This window comes from Rhipicephalus microplus, chromosome 1 (assembly GCF_043290135.1).
Source record: "Rhipicephalus microplus isolate Deutch F79 chromosome 1, USDA_Rmic, whole genome shotgun sequence".
Taxonomy (NCBI): Eukaryota; Metazoa; Arthropoda; class Arachnida; order Ixodida; family Ixodidae; genus Rhipicephalus; species Rhipicephalus microplus.
Genome location: NC_134700.1, coordinates 61381130 through 61403035, shown reverse-complemented (window position 1 = coordinate 61403035; position 21906 = coordinate 61381130). Strand labels below are relative to the sequence as shown.

Below are 21906 nucleotides of genomic sequence, written 5' to 3'. Positions count from 1 at the left end.
CAAAGTTTGTATGGCACAGTTGGAAGACATGTGTAATAGCTTGGAGAAGCAGATGCGTGGGGCGAGTGCTTGGCGTCTCTTTCGGCATTTGTTGGAACCGGAGAAGACTCGGGCAACCCAGGGCCGTAAAACTTGAAGACTTGTGAAAGATTATGAAGGTGCGATTATCCTCGCCGCAATACAAGGCCGTTACTTTAGGCGGAAGCAGCTCCAGTGCCTAACACACTGATTACGATGGAGTCGCCTATGATAAATTAGACGCAGATTTTAGGGTGGCAGAAATTCGGGCAGTCCTTTTCAATCTGAACTCCTTATCGGCGCCACGCTGTAAACAAAAAAAAAACCCAGATGGGAGTATTTGGCTTGTCCTCCAGATCACTCTCATCTGTACATGTTTTTACACCCTCGAAATGGTAGTAAAGAAACACGCCCTCACTCTAAAAAAAGAGTGAGTAAAAGGGGTGTATTTTTGTACTACAACAATAATCGACACCTATATTGCGTTCCATCCTTGCGCTATCGCCCCGCGCCCGGTACATTCCGGTGACGATCGACATGCCCATTATCAGGGTTACATCGCATTCTCGAGAGGAAAGTGGCCAGCGCTGAGTTTTCCAAAAAGGAAGCGCACGCAAGCCTGATGAATATTGTTGCGGGACAAAAAGACACCCTTTTCACTCGATATTTTTTCAGAGTGCATGTGGTAGGGCATACAAAGGGCGTACATTAGGCAAAACGTTTACTCCCTTTGTGGCTCAATGAAAATGAACCCGGAGTTTTATGGTTCCTACTTGGGAGTAATTTCGGCGTAATTAGGACAATACTTTACCCCTTTCAATGGCGTGTTCTAGAGGCAGACCGGGAGTATTTTAGTCACGTGACTACGCTGTTTTTGTCTTCTTTTTATTCCATTTCGAACTACACAGGTAAAATCTAGGACGTTCTCACTCGCCTGTTTTAGGAGTACCTTTGGAATTGAATGGCAGTAACCACTTCAGGCAGAATTCCCTCTCAGCAAGCATTCTCGCATGGCTGCATTATAAAAAAATTAGGCGCGAACAAAAGTTTATATAGAGCCCAAACACCAAAGCCAAACACGGGTTCTTTCAGAGTTCCTGTTTATGCACTACGAGAGCACACAGACTGAAGACTTGCGGAATATTTATTTTGGGGGTTAAATTACACACAAAGTACAACTGTTGTGTTCATTTTCCAGGAGTGAGCATGATTATTCATCACGGAATTTGTAGAGTATGAACAAATCTAGAACAAAAATCTAGAGAAATACAGGCATTCAAACACACTTTGCCAATCCCATTAGAGTATCTGACTAGAAATCTGCAAAACCTCTAGTTGGATACCACCCGATTTAGTAAAAAGTGCATTTCCGCAGCTCTGGTGCTGTATATGGCTATTCCCAATAACATATAAGTAGAACCTAAATATAATGTGGCAAGAAATGAACTTGCGGCACTTGTTTGAATTAAATGCTATACCAGTGACTGAAGTCCCTGAGAGATTTTTGGACATTTTCCCGTAGCACACATCTAAAATATAGAATAAACAGGCGATCCTCAAATGCATTCAATGAATGCACCTATATTCTTATCTAAGAAAAAACCTGAAGGCGCTATTGAATTAGCTTTCAAGTGTCAGCAAAGCAATTTTCACCAGACTACCCCTAATCGACTTCAAATCACACTAGTACAAGAGAGGTTGAAGACTTTACTACAGTAAATTTGTTGCTTCAGTACTATTGGCGACCATATCGATCAAGCTCAAAGAAAGCACCCATGAACATATGAAGAAACGCACATGCCACAGAACTGGGTAATACATTAAAAGTACTAACAATGCATACAACATTGAAAAACAGGACAGAACAAGCAGGCGGCTTTTTATGTCTTATTTTTTATGTATGCTAAGCTAGTGCTTTCTAAAGATTACATTGAAGCTTGTCTAAGCTCGAACTTTTATAGCATAGCCCAGCCACGGTGGTCTTGAGACTGCGATACTCGGCTGTGGACCCGCAGGTCACGGGATCAAATCCCGGCTGTGGCGGCTGCATTTTCGATGGAGGCGGAAATGTTGTAGGCTCGTTTACTCAGATTCGGGTGCACGTTAAAGAACCCCAGGTGGTCGAAATTCCCGGAGCCTTCCACTACGGCGTCTCTCATGACCATATAGTGGTTTTGGGACGTTAAACACCACAAATCAAACAAAGCAATCAACTTTTCTAGCATATTGCATTTAAATTGACAATGGCGCAAACCGGCACAAACACAGAAAAAATAAAAAATACAGGAATACAACGGTAGAGCTTAGACTACACAATAATAAATCATCACTGACCTCAGCTAGCATATTTGCGCGCAGTTGGGTAATGTCATTTCAAATATTCAAGCGTGTTTCCGATCAATGCAAATATAGGTGAAATAACTTTCACGTGTTTCTCGAACATCGAAACTTGTCCTGCTCATTTATTTCCGTTGCCGAAAACATTCCTGCATATTTATAAGAGCGTCTAGTTTTTCGCCGACTGAGCTGGAGGCCATTAAAAAACAATTTTTTTGAAAAGATGTTTTTGAAATGCACTCAATGAAATGGTATTTACGGCAAGGTAATCAATTTAGCAACTGCAAAAATAATGACCTATATATGTATATCAATTCTTGGAGGGCTTTTCACACGAGCGAAATGCATGAATTTGTTGAAGCATGTTTTTCCAGGATCTTAGCTAGCTCAAAGAGCACACATACAAATTGTGCAATCAGCATGTTTGACATGCTACAAATAAAAGTAATTTAGGTAATCAAGGTGTAGCAGATCATCTGAAAAAATTTTCACTTTTTTTCAGAAAACTTTGTATACAGCAGCAAAAAAACTTACCTTGGTGTAGGGCTAAAAATATGCACGATGGCTTATTTGAAAGTGTCATATATCAGCTAAACATAGGAGCAGGTACCAGACAGTATTACTTTTTAACTTCAAAAATATTTTTTGAAGTCAAGGATTCTTTACAGTTTTTTACCTCTGCAACTCATGCAGCATGATGCATTTGCAAAGGTAACCCTCAACTCAAGCCGACTGGCCCAGAATGCAGATGGCAAACGTCATCCTATCTACAAGGAAATAGACTTTTCACCAGCATTTTATTGCTTAAAGAACTGCATAACAGAGAACGTGGTGACTTGAGATGAACCATCCAGCATTACAGATAAACAGTCACAAATGCTACGTTCCTATGAACTTCTGCAAATGCAGGAGTGTTATACACACTTAAAATTTTTATTCATATTACGCATGCAAGTACCATTCACGAAATACACTGATTAACGCAGTCTTAATACAAATTCTTTTTTTTTCAGCTTTCAGGAGACTAACTTGTTCCTTGAGACCCAAACCCTGTCATACGAGTACACACAAATGAAGAACTTTAGAGTAAGATCTCAAAGGCTAGCCAACTGTCTTCTCTCACTTATGTTGTGGGTAATGTAGTGTTATTGCATATCGTATACTTCATTGGCAGCTTGATAGCTCATTTCTGAGTCATCACTAGGAAAGAAAAGAGAGAGTTGCTCCACTCCCCCTCCCCCTTTCTGTTCAGTCATTTTTCAATTTCAGGTATTGATAAGCATATATACTTGTAGATACAAATGCCCACACGACTGTACATATGTGTGGCTGGCATCACTTTGCCTTCACACAACCCCACACAAAAAGTATTTCTTTCACTATACTACCTGTGACCAAACTCTAGCCCCATTTCTAGCGGTGCACCTCTGTTACATTTCCTTTACAGTTGCTTTACAGATGGCACTAAGATTGCCGTCTACATTTCTATCAGTGGGCTTGGGCTGAAGACTGCCTTTGCAATTGAATCATGCTGCAGAGTTACGTAGGTAAAAGCTGTAAAAGAAGCATTTATTTTTTTCAATATTTTAGTTCAAAAAATATGACTCTCTAGTGACTGCCAATATATTTGATTGGGTAAGTTTGTGATACAAGATTGTTTTGAAATGAGAGCGCACTACTTAGATGCGAACATAAAAACAGGGACAAGCGCAAGACAGAGACTGCGCATATGTTCAGCTAATACATAACGCTTTCAAGTGAGATATACATAATTTATGCTCAAGCACCATGGTGGGTTTTGACGCTGAATACAGAGTATTACCTTCCAAAAAAGTGCAAATCGCAATTCATTTCTCAGACGATCTGCTATACTTTTAGCACATAAATTATTTTCAATTTTTAGCATGTCAAACAACCAAGCTGCACAAAATCTATTTGTGCTCTTTCAGCTTGCCAGGTTTCCTGAAAAAATACCGAATTTAGCAACTATTCAGTTTAGCTTGTGTGAGAAGCATTCGAAGAATTGATATACATAAATGAGTCATTAGTTTTACAGTTACAATGTTCCATTAGCTTACCACAAATACCGTTTTATCGAGTGAATTGCAAAACATTTTATGAAAAAAAAGATTTTTGATGCATTCTAGCTCATTCGGCACAAAACTATAGACCTACAATAGGCACGAAGACTTTTGGCAACCAAAATAAACAACCAGGACAAGTTATTTGAGAAACGTGAAACTTTTTCAGCTATATTTGTGATGGTCTGAAGAACGCTGTTTGGCTTGGCATGTCATGACCCAGTTATAACGCACTAACTCAATATAAATTAACAAAAAAGGAGAGCGTTTTCAATGGGCTTTTTTCGTTAAACCCAGCAACCGTAATTCAATTGACAATTATACCAGGGAAAGACATTGTGGAGAATAACTGTAGTGTATTGATTATGGTGTCAATAACAGAGGTCATGGCAGGTGAAAAATCGATGCTGCACTGACTGTAACACCAACCAACCAGTTAAATTTACCAAATTTTTGCATTGAGCTTCCTTGCGCTGGTTTGCAAGGCACAATATACTGGACATGTATACATGTGTCAATGCATGGGTCTGTGCCCAGTCACAAAACCAGTGGTGTATTCAGGAACCATGACTCCATAAAAATCACACTGAGTCAGCATTTATACAACATATGTAGTGGTTCAAATACCCTGCCAGCACTCTTAAGGCAAAAGTAGTGTCAATGAAAACGTTACAATTACCTGCAACAAAACTAATCATGATAGTACCAGCAGAGAGGCACCTTTGTGAGATAAAAAAGAGCAGCAGGGCAAAATATACACCGCTATTTTTTAATTCATGTCAATAGCTTCAAATGCAACTGTTCGTATAAAAGTTTAATAATGCATGCTCTGTGAACAATTCTCTGTGCGCTTTTCATGTGTATTCCACATGATGCGTAAGAAGGTAGGCTTTTCCAGAAAATGCTGATTACACATAACCAAATAAGCTCCCCATCATAGTGAAGCGCAAAGACAATATGTTTTTCTGCACCAGACAAGGCCGAAAGAGCGCTTGTTCCTGCGATAAAAGAAAGAAGGCAACACTTTAAACAAGAGTTGATGATTGGGCTACTTCGTGTTTGAACTTAAAAGCCATTGCGAGTAGCGCAAGTACACCGGACTTATATCAGATAGGAACGGCCTAGCACAGGCGCAACACAATTGCAACACTAAGCGAAACTGAGCAAAGTTGTAAAATGCAGTGTCGATGCTGTTGAACCAATAGAAAAATATTCTATAACCACGCATGGTTTGTCCAATTAAAGTTGACAAGGCATGTTTCACAACCATGTCTTATTTTGGTGGTGTTAAGAATAATTTTATCTGTTTTGGATGAACAACATGTCAAGTGCTTGGTGAGCCAAAATTTCATATAATGGGGCACAGTAGAATTTTAAAAGAACCGGCGTTCGAAACAGGGATTGTACTGGAAGAGTTTTTAGATGATTCATTACTAACTATGAGCAAAAATTACATCACTGTGGTGATGTAAGGGAAGGTAAAATGCTAGTTTCAAAATCGAGAACAAGTTTCTCAAAAAAGTCGAAGCTTGTAGCCAAAGTGCCCAACAAAATAGTTACAAATATTGCCTTACCATAACTTCGCGGAATTTGAAGATAGGGTAGACAAAGGTGAATGAACTCACTGTTTCCTGAAACCCACCTGATATTATTGCCTTAGTTTGAGAGGTGAAACCTGAGTGCCTGCGAGAAGATTCATGCTAGACCTCTGTTTCGTGCGAAGTGCTCACCATCATTAAATCCCTTCATAGTATGGAATGAAAAAAAGGGGAATGTTAACAGCTCGTTTTCCAACCTTAACAAAATGTTAGTAATAGGAAGAGAACCAATCAAATTATAGGAGGTGTTTTTCAGTGATTATAGTGTAAATGTAGAGAAGGTGCACAAAAATATGGGTTTTCGGCAGAGACCAAACCTGCCAACTTGGAATACGTCCGATGCTCTACCAAATCGTTTATTAGTTCTAACGTACCTAACGCAGGTACACAAGTCCTAAAGTCCCTCTTATTCAGTTCATTCATAGTAAGGGTTGCATTATGTCAGACTGGATGCCCTCAGGTAGTATGTAAGAAATAATAGTCAGCTTCTATCTCATAAAATATCACGTTCTTTACCATTTCAGCAGGCAGGAAAAGTGTTCTATACTCGCCGGCATGGTTACTAGCAGTGTTAACACTTCAACACATTCATGGGTCGTGCAGCCATATATTTCTTGCAACCTGTACTTCTGTGTGTCTGTGTATTCTTTCCATGAAAACTCGAGCTTACCTTGATAAACCTTTTGTATATGGAAAAGTTCTGAAAAAACAAGTTTATTCAAGATGCTGCTTAGTAATTCCAAAGCCTTAGAAGTTTTGAGCACCAACACAGTTTTGCCTATGGCTTTTTCAGTACTAAAATGCCTTTTTGTAGATTAATTCCGAAAAGTTTTTGAATGACCCTTGACACCAAATTTGGAAACTCGAAATGCTCGTGTCATCTGACAGTCCAGCATGCGGGGGCATTTGTGAGCAATTGCTATTGAAAAGCGCTGCCTAAAAATATTTTAATTTGGTTTTAAAGTAAGGGTGAGCGCTCATCCGAGTTTTTAGCACCAATCGACATCACTGATTTGATGCAAACAGAGGTCGTGCGTGACGTTCTGTGAGTAAGGGGAGTATTGTCAACAATAGAGAACATTTGTGGGGTGTGCACCATACCGCAACTGCCGCCTCACCCCTCTCCCCCTCACTCTGTTGAGGGCTGCTCTCACAGTGGTTTAGGCTGCTTACGGCAGTAGTTGTCCTCTTTCTATATCAGGGGGATATGATCAAATGACTCACATTATTTATTCATTCTTCGCCACTCGCAGGACTCCCGATTTTCGAGACTGCATGTGCTGAAGCATCAGTCTCTTGACCGATGCTTTTGCGTATGCAGTCTCAGGCAATTTCATGCTGTGGGGAGATATTCTTTTGGGATATTTAGGCGGGCGTTTTCAATCAACACAATATCATAATTATTCCACTTGTACTGTATAAACAACGTGTTAGAGTAGTGATGTTTCAATGTCGGTATTACCACAAGAAAAGCTACAAATTTTTGTAAAAAAGTTGCAAACAAACCTTTCGCTCTCAGGATTCCTTCAAGGGCATGCACACAAGTTTCTCTGAAGAAGCATTATGGTGTGCATTGCAGGCAGATTTCACTTTGGGAAAGAAGAAAGAGTCTGCTGGTGCTAAGTAAGTGCAGTAAGGGAATCGTTGAGAATTTATTTAGGTCAGGTGGTCATGCATTGTGAGGCTAACTCAAATGTTCATGGTACGTCATGTTGCTGTTAAATCAGTTTCTGTATTATGCACTAGCACAGTCCTTCAACACGAGCCACTAAAACTTGATTTAGCCTGACAAAATACTGAGATGACCGACATTTCGCACGTCAGGGGGGTTACATCTGCTACCATAGTGCGTGCGCGTTGCAAGTGTGCCTGCGATGTAACAATGCCAGAAAAAAAGCCTTTCTTAGACTTTTTATACACACATGCACACTCTGTCTATATATACTTATAATTGTCTGTCATGAAGCACACCTTTTTTATGGAGAAGTCTTGAGTGCAAGCCAGGCAGACCCCCCAAAGAATAAAAAAGACCAGCACTGGCACTAACAACATTGTGTTTTTTTGGCAGCATGTACAGTCACCCACCGTTTCTTCGAACGTTGAAAATTGAAACATGCCCATTCATTCGGACATCTTTGTGGCACCGCCACTTGTACCACTGAAGCGCTGCAAACTCAGGACCGAGAATTTGGATGCCTCACGGTGCACTGTTCATATTTATGGCATTCCGGCTGGCTTATCGAATACAGCGTCCAATGCCATGACCAGCTGCCCGCATTGTTTTTACAATACCTAGGTTGCCAGCACTAAAAGGTTGCAGTGAATATGGCTGGAGATTGTGTCAGGGCAGGAGTCAATCCAAAAATTGCAATTGTCAATTTTGAAGGCCATGCGTTTTTGGGCTGCACGTAATGACCATTTTTGGCCGGGTATTCATTGAATGAGTACCACAACCACACTGCAAGCCAAGCCAAGCCTTACTCAGAATCGGCTTGGTTATCACCCAAATTGGCCACACGTACGCAGCAAAAAAAAACACGAGTGCTGTAGCCTGAACCAGCTTTATGCAGCTTAGTCATTTTGGCATTTGAGAGTTTGCTTGTCAATTACTTCTCTGGTCAAGCATGTTTTGTGTCTTGCTTTCTTGTTTGTTGCAAAGCCTGCTAAAAGGCTCAAATGCTAACAATTCCATTTGTGTCGTTGGCACTAACAAGAGAATTCAGAATTTAACAAGACACAGATGGCGCTGAAAGAAGCTGCAATAATTCGCAAGACCAAAGTAGGGAGACTTCAATCTGATGCTCCTAAGAAGTTTGAGTCGGGAAACGATGGGTGAACGGTGGCTTATGATGACTCCCCTGAAGTGCCACCCACACCAATGCTATGCAGATTTAGCACGTGCCTTAGCAGTGCTATTACCTACAGTTATGGCCAAACACTAGCTAAAAGCCAGGCAGACTTATTTGCCTATAAATGTGCTTGTGTGCCGACGTGCACTACTTTTCCTGGCCACTGGGTCAATAAAGGGGCTCTTTTTCTGGCGAGTCCTTTCTATCGGACACTTGATGATTCAGATTTTTAAAAGTTCTTGTCTAATGTGAATGAACAGTCGGCCACTTATAAATGCCATGTCTACATAACATTGCATATGCAGCAAAAGACATTACACTCCAGCACACTGATAGTTAACAATGAAGTTATTGCACAAATTGAAAATTAACAGGTTTAGAAAAAATATAGAGATATCAATGATACAAAGCTTTCCCATTTTCTTGACTTGGGAGGCTTAGGTGCAAGCAACATATTTAAATATTTACTCTTGCTTCTGCCAAAAATCAGCGTCTCACAAAATCATGAGGCACAGCTGCAGCAGTATAGTTCATATGAGCAAAAAGATATCTTCCTTTTGAAATATCATTTATGCACTGTGCATATTCCTTAAGTTGCTTAATTATTCAATGACCAGTTTACCCGATGCAGGTCTTGCTACTAGAATGAAGTATGTGTGTATCAAAGGTGCTGCGCGGGATATAGCAGACTCCATGCTTGACTAGTGTATGCTACCCTCCCCCCTCCCTTCCCACATATTCAGAAGCACTGCTTAGCAAGCTTGTTTCATACAGAAAAAGCCTTAGAGATATCGTCGGTGCTAACCACTCTCTTGAGTTCACGTGTAACAGCATGAAAGTAAGGCACCACAACTGGCTCGACAGCACACAGTCACACATCACCCTCTTGAGTTTTTTTAAAATTCACTGCTTCGATAACGACCGTTAGGAGCAGCATTATAGCTTGCAGCCAAAACATCATGTAATACCCGTATGTAAAAGCTGTACTGCATTTTACACTGACACAAGCTTTTGAAATCAGATTTTATACATAACGACATAAATTCTCTTTTATTACTTTCCATTGTGCTGGCCTTAATCGCACAAGCTTTTAGCATAGGTTGACTTCTGGCCTTGTTGATGTTCAGTGCTGACCTAATAAAATAAATTGAAAAAAGAGAAAGGATGACATCTTGAACTCGGCACACACACACACACAAGTGCCTGTGTGTGTCCCCCATCGTCTTGCCCTGTAGTGATAAGTCTGCACTAAACATCAGTAAATCTGAAAGCCTATGTCTGTGCCCATTGTAAATTTGTGAAAAGAGGAATTGTGTCTTGTATGAAACCTTCTTTCAAAGTTCATGTGAGCATAAGATGCAGAGTTTAGGCCTTTAGGTAGTACACCACCTTTCGGCTGCAGGCAGCAATATGATGCTACATACAGATGTTCCTGAAGCCTTGATTCAAGAAGGTAAAACCGGTAAGAAGGCTATATGTGAACGAGAACCATTCAGGTAATGTGTGCTGCCTTGACTTTATCAGGTGGCATATTAGCTCTCGAGAGTAGCTAGAAGGCTCAATATCCCCGTTGACGCTTTTTTACAATGAATAGGCTTGCTCAGGTGAGGTGTCACAAAAGTGGTCGTAACAGGCATGGATGGCAAATCAAGTAAGGTGTCTGTTATGTTTCATGCAACAAATGTGCAGTAAATGCCATACTGCTGTCTTGTGGCGAGAACTCAAGTGGGCACAGCATCAATAAAGACATAGAGAACAATGCACGGAAAATACATATTATTTTGCAAAAAAAAAGCACACTTCCTTGCTCACCCTATTAGGTGCTGCAGCTGTGCACTGCAGTTTTTTTGAGTCATGGATTTTGCTTCTTATTCCTGCTGCAAAAAACATGCAGCTCGGCACTTCAGGAGGAAGACAATTTCGCATTTGAAGATAAATTGGGGACATCTTTTGGTAGTACAGCTGTACAGAAAATGAAAACGTAAACATGAACTCGTATGCAGCTATTCATCTCGAGTCCCTACTGGTCTATTTGACACTATAGATCAATATTAGCTACACCGATCACAATGCTGCCCTGGCACAAGCTTTTGTATATTGAAGTTTTTGACAGCACAAAGCAATTAAAAAAATGTGCTTGAAAGCTCCACGTGCAGAATATCTACGCTGTTTTAATGCACTGCAAAGAAATTCATCGCTTCAAGAAACCTTTTTAAGGCCGTAATTTTACAGCAGCAAAGGTAACTTCTGTTCACTTTCTTTGACAGGAGTTAACAAAGCAGCAGGTCGCACTTTTCATCCCTCATTTACACAGCATCACCCTAACACATCCACTCTCTCTCTTGCATAGTTGCTTACAACAATCCGAGATCAACTTTGTTTTGCCCACACTTCTAGTTATATTGGGCCTAGAAGAGCAAAGACTTGGAAGGAAAAAAGATTACTTAGAAGATGTTCAACCTGCAACCGAGTTTATTCTGAAAAGTATCTCAGTGCGAAAACAAATGTGCAGGCACAGTCACACCCGATTTTCACTGAACCAACAACAAATATCAGGGTAAAAACAACATGCTAACAGTCTACGATACCATGAATGGGGCATGCTTACTCAGTTTTAAGACTAAACTGCATTCAAAGTAGTTTATTTTTTTTTTCATTGTCAGATGCACTGAAAATGCACTCATGAATGCATTTGCGGCAATTCTAATCTTTTGCGCATGTAAGATTTTGCGCTCACACCTCCCCTTAGCCCTGCCCTTGACGTTCACCTTCTCTAAATGTGCATTGCAGCCACATGTACTGCAATGCACAGAAAGGTGCACCCCATTGCTCCGAGCATTCACCATAGTTACGTGCCCTCCGAGTCCATCGTTATGGCATCGGCCTCTTTGGCCGATGTAAGCTTTGCCACAACTGACAAGTATGTTATATACCACTTCCGTAGCACAGGAAACAAATGGCTTCTTTTGTTTCTTTCAACAGACTTCTTTCTCTCTTCTGTCATGTGCAAGAGTGCATAAATGAAAAAGCTTTAAGGGTGCTGAGAAGACGAGGTCTACGTTATGCTTGGAAAATTCTCTTAAGGTTGTGTGAAATCATGTGAGCCTAAAGAATTATAACAAACTTGTTGGACTTCTGTCATGTTGGCACGCTCAGTAGAGTCACAATCTGCTACAAAAAGAAGGATGCCATGGCAACTAGCAATGTGGAAGAAAAACTTGAAGTTAGAAGGTGCAAAATCTGGCATTCAAAGCTAAGGCAGTCCTTATGGTAGAAAACCTTGGTCAGTCGTGTTGAGGCATGAAGAAGCGATCCCTGTTTTCACCAGTATAGTATGGGAAGAGTCGTAAGGGAGGATAGTTTTTTTTTGACCGTGGCTAATACACCCAGCGAATGTGGTCGTCACAGTTGAAAAACAATGCAAAACCAAAAACTGGATCGTATTGTTCGTATAACACTGCTTTAAGCAGGGTTCACCCTCATTATCGTTTACAATGGACCTTTTTGACAATGATGCGATGCAGTAAACATCTGACGACCACATTTTTTGGGAGTATAAGGCACGGTCGAAAAAAGCTATCCTCCCAATCGGCTCTTACGTAATATACTGGGGAAAACGGAGATTGCTTCTTCGTGCCTCAACTCGGCTCTGACTAAGTCATGCTCTCTCAAGGTCAACTTCATCTTTGACACCTGATTTTGGGCCTTCAAACCTTGGGTTTTCTTTCCACATTGCTCATTGCCATAGCATCCCGCCTTCTGAAGGAGACTGCGGCTTCACCCAGCATGCCCACCCGACAGAGGTCCAACAAGTTGAACAAGTTTGTTGCAATTCCCTACAAGTACACAATTTCACGCAACGTTAATAGCTTCAGAGCAACCACAGACTTCGTCTTCACGGAATCCTGAAAGCTTTTCCGTTTGTGCACTTCTTGCAGGTGAAAGAACAAAGAAAGAAGTATGCCAAAAAGCATAAGAAAACATTTGTCCGTTGTGCTACGGCAATGCTATACAAGATACCATTCAGCTGTGGTAAAGCATACATCGCCCAAACAGGCCAGTTTCCTAATGATAGACTCTGAGAGCACGCAACAACGATGAATGCTCAGAACGATGGGGCGCACCTTCCTGCGCATTGCAGTACGTTTGGTGGCAATGCACTTTTAGAGGAGGCGAATGTCAAGGGCAGGGCTGAGGACAAGTGTGAGCGCAAAATAATGATTGATTGATATGTGGGGTTTAACGTCCGAAAACCACTATATGATTCTGAGAGATGCCGTATTGGAGGGCTCCGGAAATTTCGACCACGTGGGGTTCTTTAACGTGCACCCAAATCTGAGTACACGGGCCTACAACATTTCCGCCTCCATCGGAAATGCAGCCGTTGCAGCCGCGATTTGAACCCGCGACCTGCGGGTCAGCAGCCGAGTACCTTAGCCACTAGATCACCACGGCGGGGTGTGAGCGCAAAATATTACAGGTGGGAAAGATTAGAATTGCCGCAGATGCACGCATTAGTGCATCATCGGTGCGTTTGACAATGAAGGCAATAATAGACTTTCTTGAATGCAGTTAAATAAAAACAATGAATAAGCATGCCCTTGTCACGGTAAAGTACATTGCTAAAACATTTTTTTACTCAGATATTTGTTGTTGGTTCAGTGAAAATCAGGTGTGATTGTGCATGACCATTTTTTTTAGAACCGAGATACTTTTCGAAATACACTCGGTTGCAAGTTGAGCGCCTTCTAAGTAGTCTTCCTTTGATTCCAAGCTTTCGCTCCTCTAGGCCAAGTGTAAACTAACTAGCCAAACAATTCACTATTTTGAAGCATACTTCCACATATAATGGCTGCTGTGGCCACGTGTACACCTTAATTTAAGAAACGCGGCACTTCCCAGTAAGAGTCACCCAATAATGTTTTTGTTGTTGTGACTACACAGTTGTTTGGAGTGTATTCATGTTTTTCTGATGGTTTTATTTAAACGACTGCATATATTAACCCTTTATTTATCCCTGTTTGGCGCATGTTTTGTTGAAAAGCAGAGCTAGCATGAGTACCTTTTGTCACAGCGATTTTCTGGGACCTGGGCCTTGCGACAGCTATACCAGTTCTGTTTCTTAGCCTATTCACTTTGAAATTCTTGCTTTAGTGCCTTCGGGGGGGGGGGGGGGGGAGGGGTTTCACTGTATTTAAGAGCTTCTCCAGGTTTCCGACTTTTATTTCAGCGGTTTGTAATATGGTCAACCTCTTGTGAAAAGCAGACGATTTCAAACGTGAGTTCAATTCAAGCTACCGTTCTGTCGTGCAGATAAACCACCAGAACAGTAACATTTCCGGGTTGGGTCCTTCAAATCTATTACAAATCTTTCTCACTTGCATTGTGAAGCAGAAATTTATGACTTAATTTACACCTTTCTACAATTACAGACATTTTCGAGCAGCAGTGAATTTGAACTAGTTCTCTTACTTTCACGAAGACCTTTCTCTTGGCAATGACAGAACCAAATTTTTGTGAATTTCATATGCTTCAGTGCCGATTCTTGGTAAAAATAGTCACAACTTCTATTCAGTTATTTCATTTGCCTCGAAGCTCCAAATACTCAACATAGGATTGAAAGCCCTCAGCTTTAGAGTTCAATTCATCTGATCTGCAGACATGAGCATGACTTGGCCCGAGAAACAAAAAGGCTACTTGCCGAACTATCGGATTCCTAGCTGGCCTTGCGGTTACGGCAGATGCGATGTGTGTATTAAGCCACCACATCCTTGTGGGCATTGTCCAGCAGGCCCTGTGACACAGGTCCCAGCCTGATTGCCAGAATAATTGTTGCACACTAGCAGCAACGGCTCTGCAGTGAAAAAGAAAATAATTTACTGACCAGAAATGTTTCTTTTTATAGGCAATATTATAACAGTACGATGTGCAGCTATCAACATTCCTATACTGCTTGGCCATAAAACGTCATACAAAAGCTAGCACCCCGATGCTAACATCCATTTCACTTTGCTTATAATTATTTGCGAATCTTCTTTTGTTTATTTTTGCTAAATTTGATTCAGTTGTGCGTTATAAGCAAATAGGTTAGGTCATTCGGTGGATTTTTATTAGGTTTCTTTCATACACACATTGACACGAACGTATGGGAGATTCTGGTATAAAAACTCTGATTCATAGTTGCAAGGCCACGTGAAGTCTTCAATGGCTTTTGGGAGGCGGACATATAGTATCCATACAGCAGGCCCATCAGACGTCAACAACTATTTTTACATCCACTTGTAGGAAAATCTCGTTCCAATATTTTTTTCACCATACAGATATTCTGTAAGAACTTTATTCAAGCTATGTCTTGAGGGAGCAGACAATTTCGGAATGCCACTGATAAAAATGTGAGGATTAAAGTTTTTCAAAACATCAAATAGTTTTAATACATTAATTGATATGGATTTTATAACGGCAAAAACCTACACTTGATACACAAATTAGTGGCAAAAGACTATATTACACCAATGCCTTTTTTGCATTAAAATCTTTAAAAATGTCCTAATGTCATAAATGTCTTAATTCTGTTGAGCCCTATTCAAACTGCACCCAAACTATGTCTACCTCTCAGCCGAACACTTGTTGCTAAGTGCCGAAGTCTTTGAAAGAAGAATGTTGAATAGCAGTTCAGGCAATAAATTAAATTCTACGAATGTTCACAGGTATTGAAACAACACAAAAAGAATATGTAATGATCAATTCATAACATAATCGAAGTGCAACACAGTTGAGAACGTCGAGCCAGAAGTAGCAGCACAGCAGGTACTAAGGCAGAGAATAATTTACCAACTCTCCTGCTACTTCCCCCCCTGGTACAGGTAATTCAAATTGCCTGTGAGCTCCACACTGTGCGCATAATATTTATTTAAAAAATAAGAGCCACGAGGAATCAAAGTCCTTGTAACGTTGAGTTCGCAGCTGAAAGCCTTTTATTTAGGCAATACTACCTTGAGCCTAGCACACATCAACAATAATACAGTGACAGAGGAAACATTATGCAGTATAGCTTGGGAAGATTTTCAACGAGTTCTTGAATGCTTGTGCTCACCAGTATATGCTAGATCTGTGCTCAAAATTTCATTTGCGTACTTTATTGTCACACAGTAAATTGGAAAACCACGTTCACACGCGTTGGAAATGTTCACATTTGGTATGGGCCCGAGAATGATGCGGCCGCCACTGCTTTCGCGAAATAATTCGACTTTGCCTGCTTTCTGAGCGCTATGTTCCATACAAAATTCCAGTTTTCACGTAAACTATTGTGAAGACGCAACCAGAACTTTTTGAAGCTTCGTTTAGGGAGAGATACGCAACTAAAAACGGCACGAGCGAATGCACGGGCAGCGGCGGCGCCGGCTTCAACCGGCTGTGCACAAAAACGAGACACGTTCGGGCATGCCGACTCGCTGCTGCTGCACCTTGGCTGCACTAGATATTGTGTGGCTACACCATCTACTTCCAGTGTTCTCGGCGATCGTAATTCAAACCAGCATCTCGATGAACGCGTCCTCATTGCGGCCGTTCAGCTTCGTCGAGCTGCACGAGTAGTTTGCGATTATAGCCGTTGCTTGCCACCGCCGACGCTTTCACCGCCATGTTGCATCTGCGGCCGCCTATTCAGATCGCATGGTTTTTAGACAGTCGGCCGTGGAGGGGAAAGAGGGCCCGCCTTTGCGTTACGTGAAAATCGGACCGATTACTTCATACCGGCTTCGCGGCGTAGGTTTCCGGCGGAGAAGCAGAGAAGCGAGTGAATTCCCGGTGAGTTTTGTTGCTTTCGCTCCGGAAAGAACAAACGTCGAATATGAACAAAGTGCGAGCCTTATAACAACTGATTGGGTTGCCGTAGTGCACATACATACGAACAAATAACGCACAAAGTTCATTGGGATTTACTTACCATGTGTCCTTAGCTTGAAAATTATACAACAACGACGACTTCGTCCCGGCCGCCGCTGGCTGCCCCGACGAACAGAAGGTAGTTCAGAAGCGACGCACTCTCCCGCGCTCCGAAGTACACAAGATGTCATAGTCCGGACCACAATTTCCGCCAGGCGTGCGTGTCGTTTATGATATGCCGGACCGTAAGGCGTGGTTTATGAACATTTTGAAGAACGTCTGCGTGGCGTGGGCCATTACAAACTTGCCTACTGAAATAACTTTTGCGACGCTGAAGCTGATGCTTAACACGATCCTTCCCGTTTGTTTTCTGCTTGCCCAATCGGTCGTATTCAGATACACCCTTTTGATCCATGCCAATTTCTTTTTCCTTTTCTTTCCTTTTTTTACTCCCATACTTTCCAATTTCTAATGATCATTAAAATAATGATTTCAGTGCATTTTATGCCCTTTGAAGGGAGTTCGTATTTTGGGATGGGTGGAAAAAGCGCATATAACCTACTTAAAATGCCCTCACGGGCTTATTTTTGTTTACAGTGCAGGACCAGACAGGGTTACCAACAAGGCTCTCCATAACTTAGAAGATAAGTCAATCTCCCGGTTGGTAACTTACGTCAACGAGTGCTCGAGAGGCGTCTCCCTTACCGAAGCGCGGAAAAGAGCTCGAATTGTTATGATACCTAAACCAGGCAAGCAAATTGCGTTCGATAATTTCAGGCTAATTTCGCTTACGTCCTGTGTAGGAAAAGTCATGAAGCACGCAGTTCTCATTAGCATAACTGTCTTTCTCCGAGACCGTGATACATTCCCGCACACCATGCTGGCAATACGCCGCAAACTCTCCGCACAGGATGCACTACATCAGCTAAAGCACCGCATTGTTGACGACACTACCAGCTCCACCAAGGCGATTCTTAGCCTGGATATTAAAAAGGCATTTGATACCATTAACCACCAATCGATACTAAAACAGGTTGAGGCATTAGGTGTAGGTCCAAAAATGTACAATTACGTACGTGATTTTCTTGCAAGCAGGCACGCAAGTGTCGTCATCGCCGACCAAGAGTCACAAGATTTTGAGATGGGCTCGACGGGCACGCCACAAGGCTCCGTCATATCACCATTACTTTTTAATTTAGTGCTTTTGGGGATACCAGAGAAAAATAGTTGGAAATACCCGGACTGTATCATAGTATATACACGGACGACATCACCCTCTGGGTTCCAGATGGACGTTGTGACGATCACGTCGAGAGAATGCTACTGGCAGGACGGTAGACTAACTTCAGGAATACTTGCAAGGAACGAGGCTCGAGTGCTCAGAAACGGTAGACTAACTTCAGGAATACTTGCAAGGAACGGGGCTCGAGTGCTCAGAAACGAAGTCCAACCTTTTAATCTACAATCCCACAAGTAGAGGCCGCAAAACCTTACGTGGCTAGGAAAGGAAATTCTTCAAAATACGCGTTCTGTTGGCATATGGCACACCCATACCACATGTAAACAGAACTCGAATTTTGGGTTTACCCATACAGGCAAATGGCCATAATGGTGAGACACTGCGTCGACTCCGTTGTTCAGTAGACGACGCGATCAGACTCTGGCGTCGTATCACGAATAGACGTAACGGTCTGCGCCAACGCTGCGTGGTCTGTCTCGTGCAGGCTTATGCGATAAGCCGAATAACATACGTTGCCCCTTACCTCAAGTGGATAGGCTCAGAAAAAAAAACAAAATCAACTGTATAATACGAAAGGCTTTTAGGAGAGCTATCGGCCTCCCGATTAACGCGAGCACTGAAGGATTTCTAAAGCTGGGACTTAAAAACTCACTTGACGAGTTAATTGAGGCCCATAACGTTGCGCAATACGAACGCTTAGCAAAATTAAAGATGGGTCGACACAGCTTTGAGTCGCTGTGCATCAGATATAACGCTCAGCAAAGAGAAAAGGTGAAGGTTTCTGCCTCAGTCCGCGACAAGTTGATTCTACCGCCGATTCCCGGAAATACGCACCCGACGCACCACATCAGACGGTGTAACGAGCGTGCTAGCCAGCTTCAAAAGAAGTTTGGTAACAGTAGGCGTAGACGTGGTATACGTAGAAGCCACGAGATATGGAGAAGAGAGAAGAGCCCACGCAGCTGTGGTCGTTCACCATCAGGGCAAATGCCTCGCGAACGACGGGACACACTGAAGTGGCCGAATAAGCCGCGGTAGCCTTAGTACTCGCCGCAGCGCCCCATGCATAGATTGTGATAAGCGACTCGCAGGCGGCAGTCCGCAACTTCGCGCGCGGCCGTGTCTCGCGGGAAGCGGCGTGCATCCTTCAAATGTGCGGAAATGGCGACTCGACGTCGCGCTCACAACCCCAAATTCCAACGGTTTTCTTCCTATGGACCCCGGCACAAACCAGAATTCCGCCCACGGGGAACGAGGCGGCCCACGCAGCAGCTCGAGGTCTCACTCGCCGAGCCGCGCCCCACTACGTGACTGCCACTTCTGACTTTTAGAGCGCGGGGCGATGCATCTGCTGGATCAAGACACTTTGATAGGCACGCAGCAACAAGATTCAGAATGATCATGGGGTGTTCGTCTTGCAACGTTCTGTGACAGCGCTCAACACTATTGGCTCGAAAGGTGTAGGTTTCCGCCTCCGCACGAGACATTAAACAGGCGCAATGCCGTGAGCTTTCGTTCACTCCAAACCTACTCCTACCCTAGCCCGGTCGTTTTACGCCACCTCTACCCTAACCTATACCCCACCGATATGTGTAAAGCTTGCGGGCACCGAGCAACGCTGAGCCACGGTCTCTGGGAATGTGCCGGCGACGACAGTCGTGAAAACGCCACCAATCGCGATGCGCCTATAGCAGCCGTCAATACCAAATCACAGGGAGCCTCGAGCTCACTTGTTCCTGCCGCCGCCTCAGCTGCGGGAGCCGCGGGGGACCTTCTTCTTCGGCGTCGCCGCCACTGAGAGGCGGCCCTCCAAAGCCCAGAGCTGAATGACCAACTCTGGGCCGTCCAGCAGGCCGAGGTTGCTGCCCCAGTCCGGGGACTCCGACCCACGACCTAAAGCCACTGAGACCAAATTGCCGGCTCATTGTGTTCAATAAGGTCTTTCTTTCTCTCACACACAACAGGGGTATCATTTTTTATTTGTAAAAACTTGTGAAAACGAATATATGCAAACATCCACACCAACCTGACTCCGTTCAACCGGATGCCTGGTAACCGCAACGAACGTGCATGTTCTTTGAAACCGAAACTAGCGCTGAGTTTCCATGGCCTGTCTCTGCTGAGTCCACCGAACCGCTCATCAAACACCATGAGTTAACCAGTCGGCGTCAACTTCCCGGCGAGATTACCTGGACTATATGACCGTGCTGAAGGAGAAAGTCGTACAGCGCAACTTGTGACTGACGTATGCGAAACGCGTCGTGATATTTGCAAGATTGTTTCAGCGCAACAAAGGAAAAAGGACAGGGCAGACATAAAGAGCGCTCATTTCTAACTAACTTTATTTCACAGACTGGCAAGAATATATACGTCTAAAAAGGGTGATTATAGAGCATGAAGGTGAAAAGCAAGCCTAATCTACACACCAGTAACAGCACGTGTGATGGGTAATCTATTGCCTCAAAGCCCAGCCAGGTAATCATGTTCAGCCTGTGATAAAGCAACCGATGAAGTGCTTACGCATTAATCTCCTAGCAAGTGTATTTTTTTGGCTTCGATAATTTCTCGGGTAAGATGGTCCCTGTGCCTTGCCAATATAGAGGCAATAGAGGACCCGTCACACGTGCTGTTACTGGTGTGTACAATAAGCTTGCTTTTTACCTACATGCTCTCTAATCATCCTTTTTAGATGTATATATTCTTGCCACTCTGTGAAATAAAGTTAGTTGGAAGTCAGCGCTCTCTGTCTACCCTGTCCTTTTTTCTTTGTTCGTGCGCTGAAACAACCTTGCAAATAAGACTACGCACCAACTAGCCCAAGCTTCCACTCTTGCGGAACGCGTCCACGATCAGATTATACACGGCGCGTCTAAACCGCGGGTGCGAGGGAAACTGCTCGCTCATTGTGAACAGTATTGAAAAAATGGAAGAAATGTGTCTGACGCCCGTTGCGCCTCACCCCAGTTGCTGGGCACGCCTCATCGGCTGCCCCTCACCGAACTTGTAACATATATGATTAATACGTAAACGGTATAGTCGGAAAAACTTAGATCACATGGATTTCTCTGGAATACACCCAAGTCTGGGCAAACGGGTGTTTTTTGCATGTAGCCCCATCGAAGTTCTCAATACAATGCTTGCTGTAACATTGAATTAACAGGCGGGCAAGAACCACTTAGTCACCGCCATTTGTTTGAAGCGTAAAAAGAAGGCTATTTGTTTGTGCTGTATTCGTTATTGTAGGTTTCCTGAAAGCTACTTTTTCTGAACGATTTAGTAGGTTTATGTTTATCGTAAATAAAGGAAATTGTGAAGCCTACTTACCTATTATGTGAATGCTGGTCGATATGACAAATTTTTTGCTTCTCATAGAATTGCGTGGCTCGTTATGCAGCTGCCATGACAGTAATAATAATAATGACGATGACGTTGTTCTTGCTACATGGCACTTACCCACTATTTGCCTTAGATGAGAAATATCCGCTCAACAATGAAAACGGCTCTATATTTGCCTTTTCTTGATTTTTAGCGAGGATCTTGTTTTCGCAGGCTTGAGGGTCCAAGGCAGTATACTAGGGATTATTAGTCAGCTGTCTGCTCATTATAGGATCACGTGCTACAAAACACCAAACGGAAGAAAAAAATATCCACGGGGTGGACGATGGAGAGTGGGGCGAAGCATCCGTCCGTGTATTCGTTCTTGCTTCCGTCCGTCCATGCGTCCATCCATGCGTCCACCAATACGTCCATCCGCCCGTCCGTGCGTGCATCTGTACGTGCGTCCGCATGTCCATCCATGCGTCCATCCATGCGCTCGTCCATGCATCCACCCTGCGTCCGCCAATCCGTCCTTCCGTTCGTGCAGCCATCCGTGCGTCCGTCCATGCATCTGTCTGTGT

General features: G+C 43.0%; 1 protein-coding gene across 1 annotated transcript in view; it reads right to left on the bottom strand.

Annotated features, from left to right (window-relative positions):
- The window catches only part of LOC119178005 (uncharacterized), a 324881-nt gene extending 303477 nt beyond the window's left edge, over positions 1-21404 (bottom strand). Inside the window, exon 1 of the mRNA XM_075872694.1 lies at positions 21332-21404. The gene's annotated coding sequence lies outside the window, so the exon portion shown is untranslated. The remainder of the gene's footprint in view (positions 1-21331) is intronic.
- Positions 21405-21906: the final 502 nt, after the last annotated feature.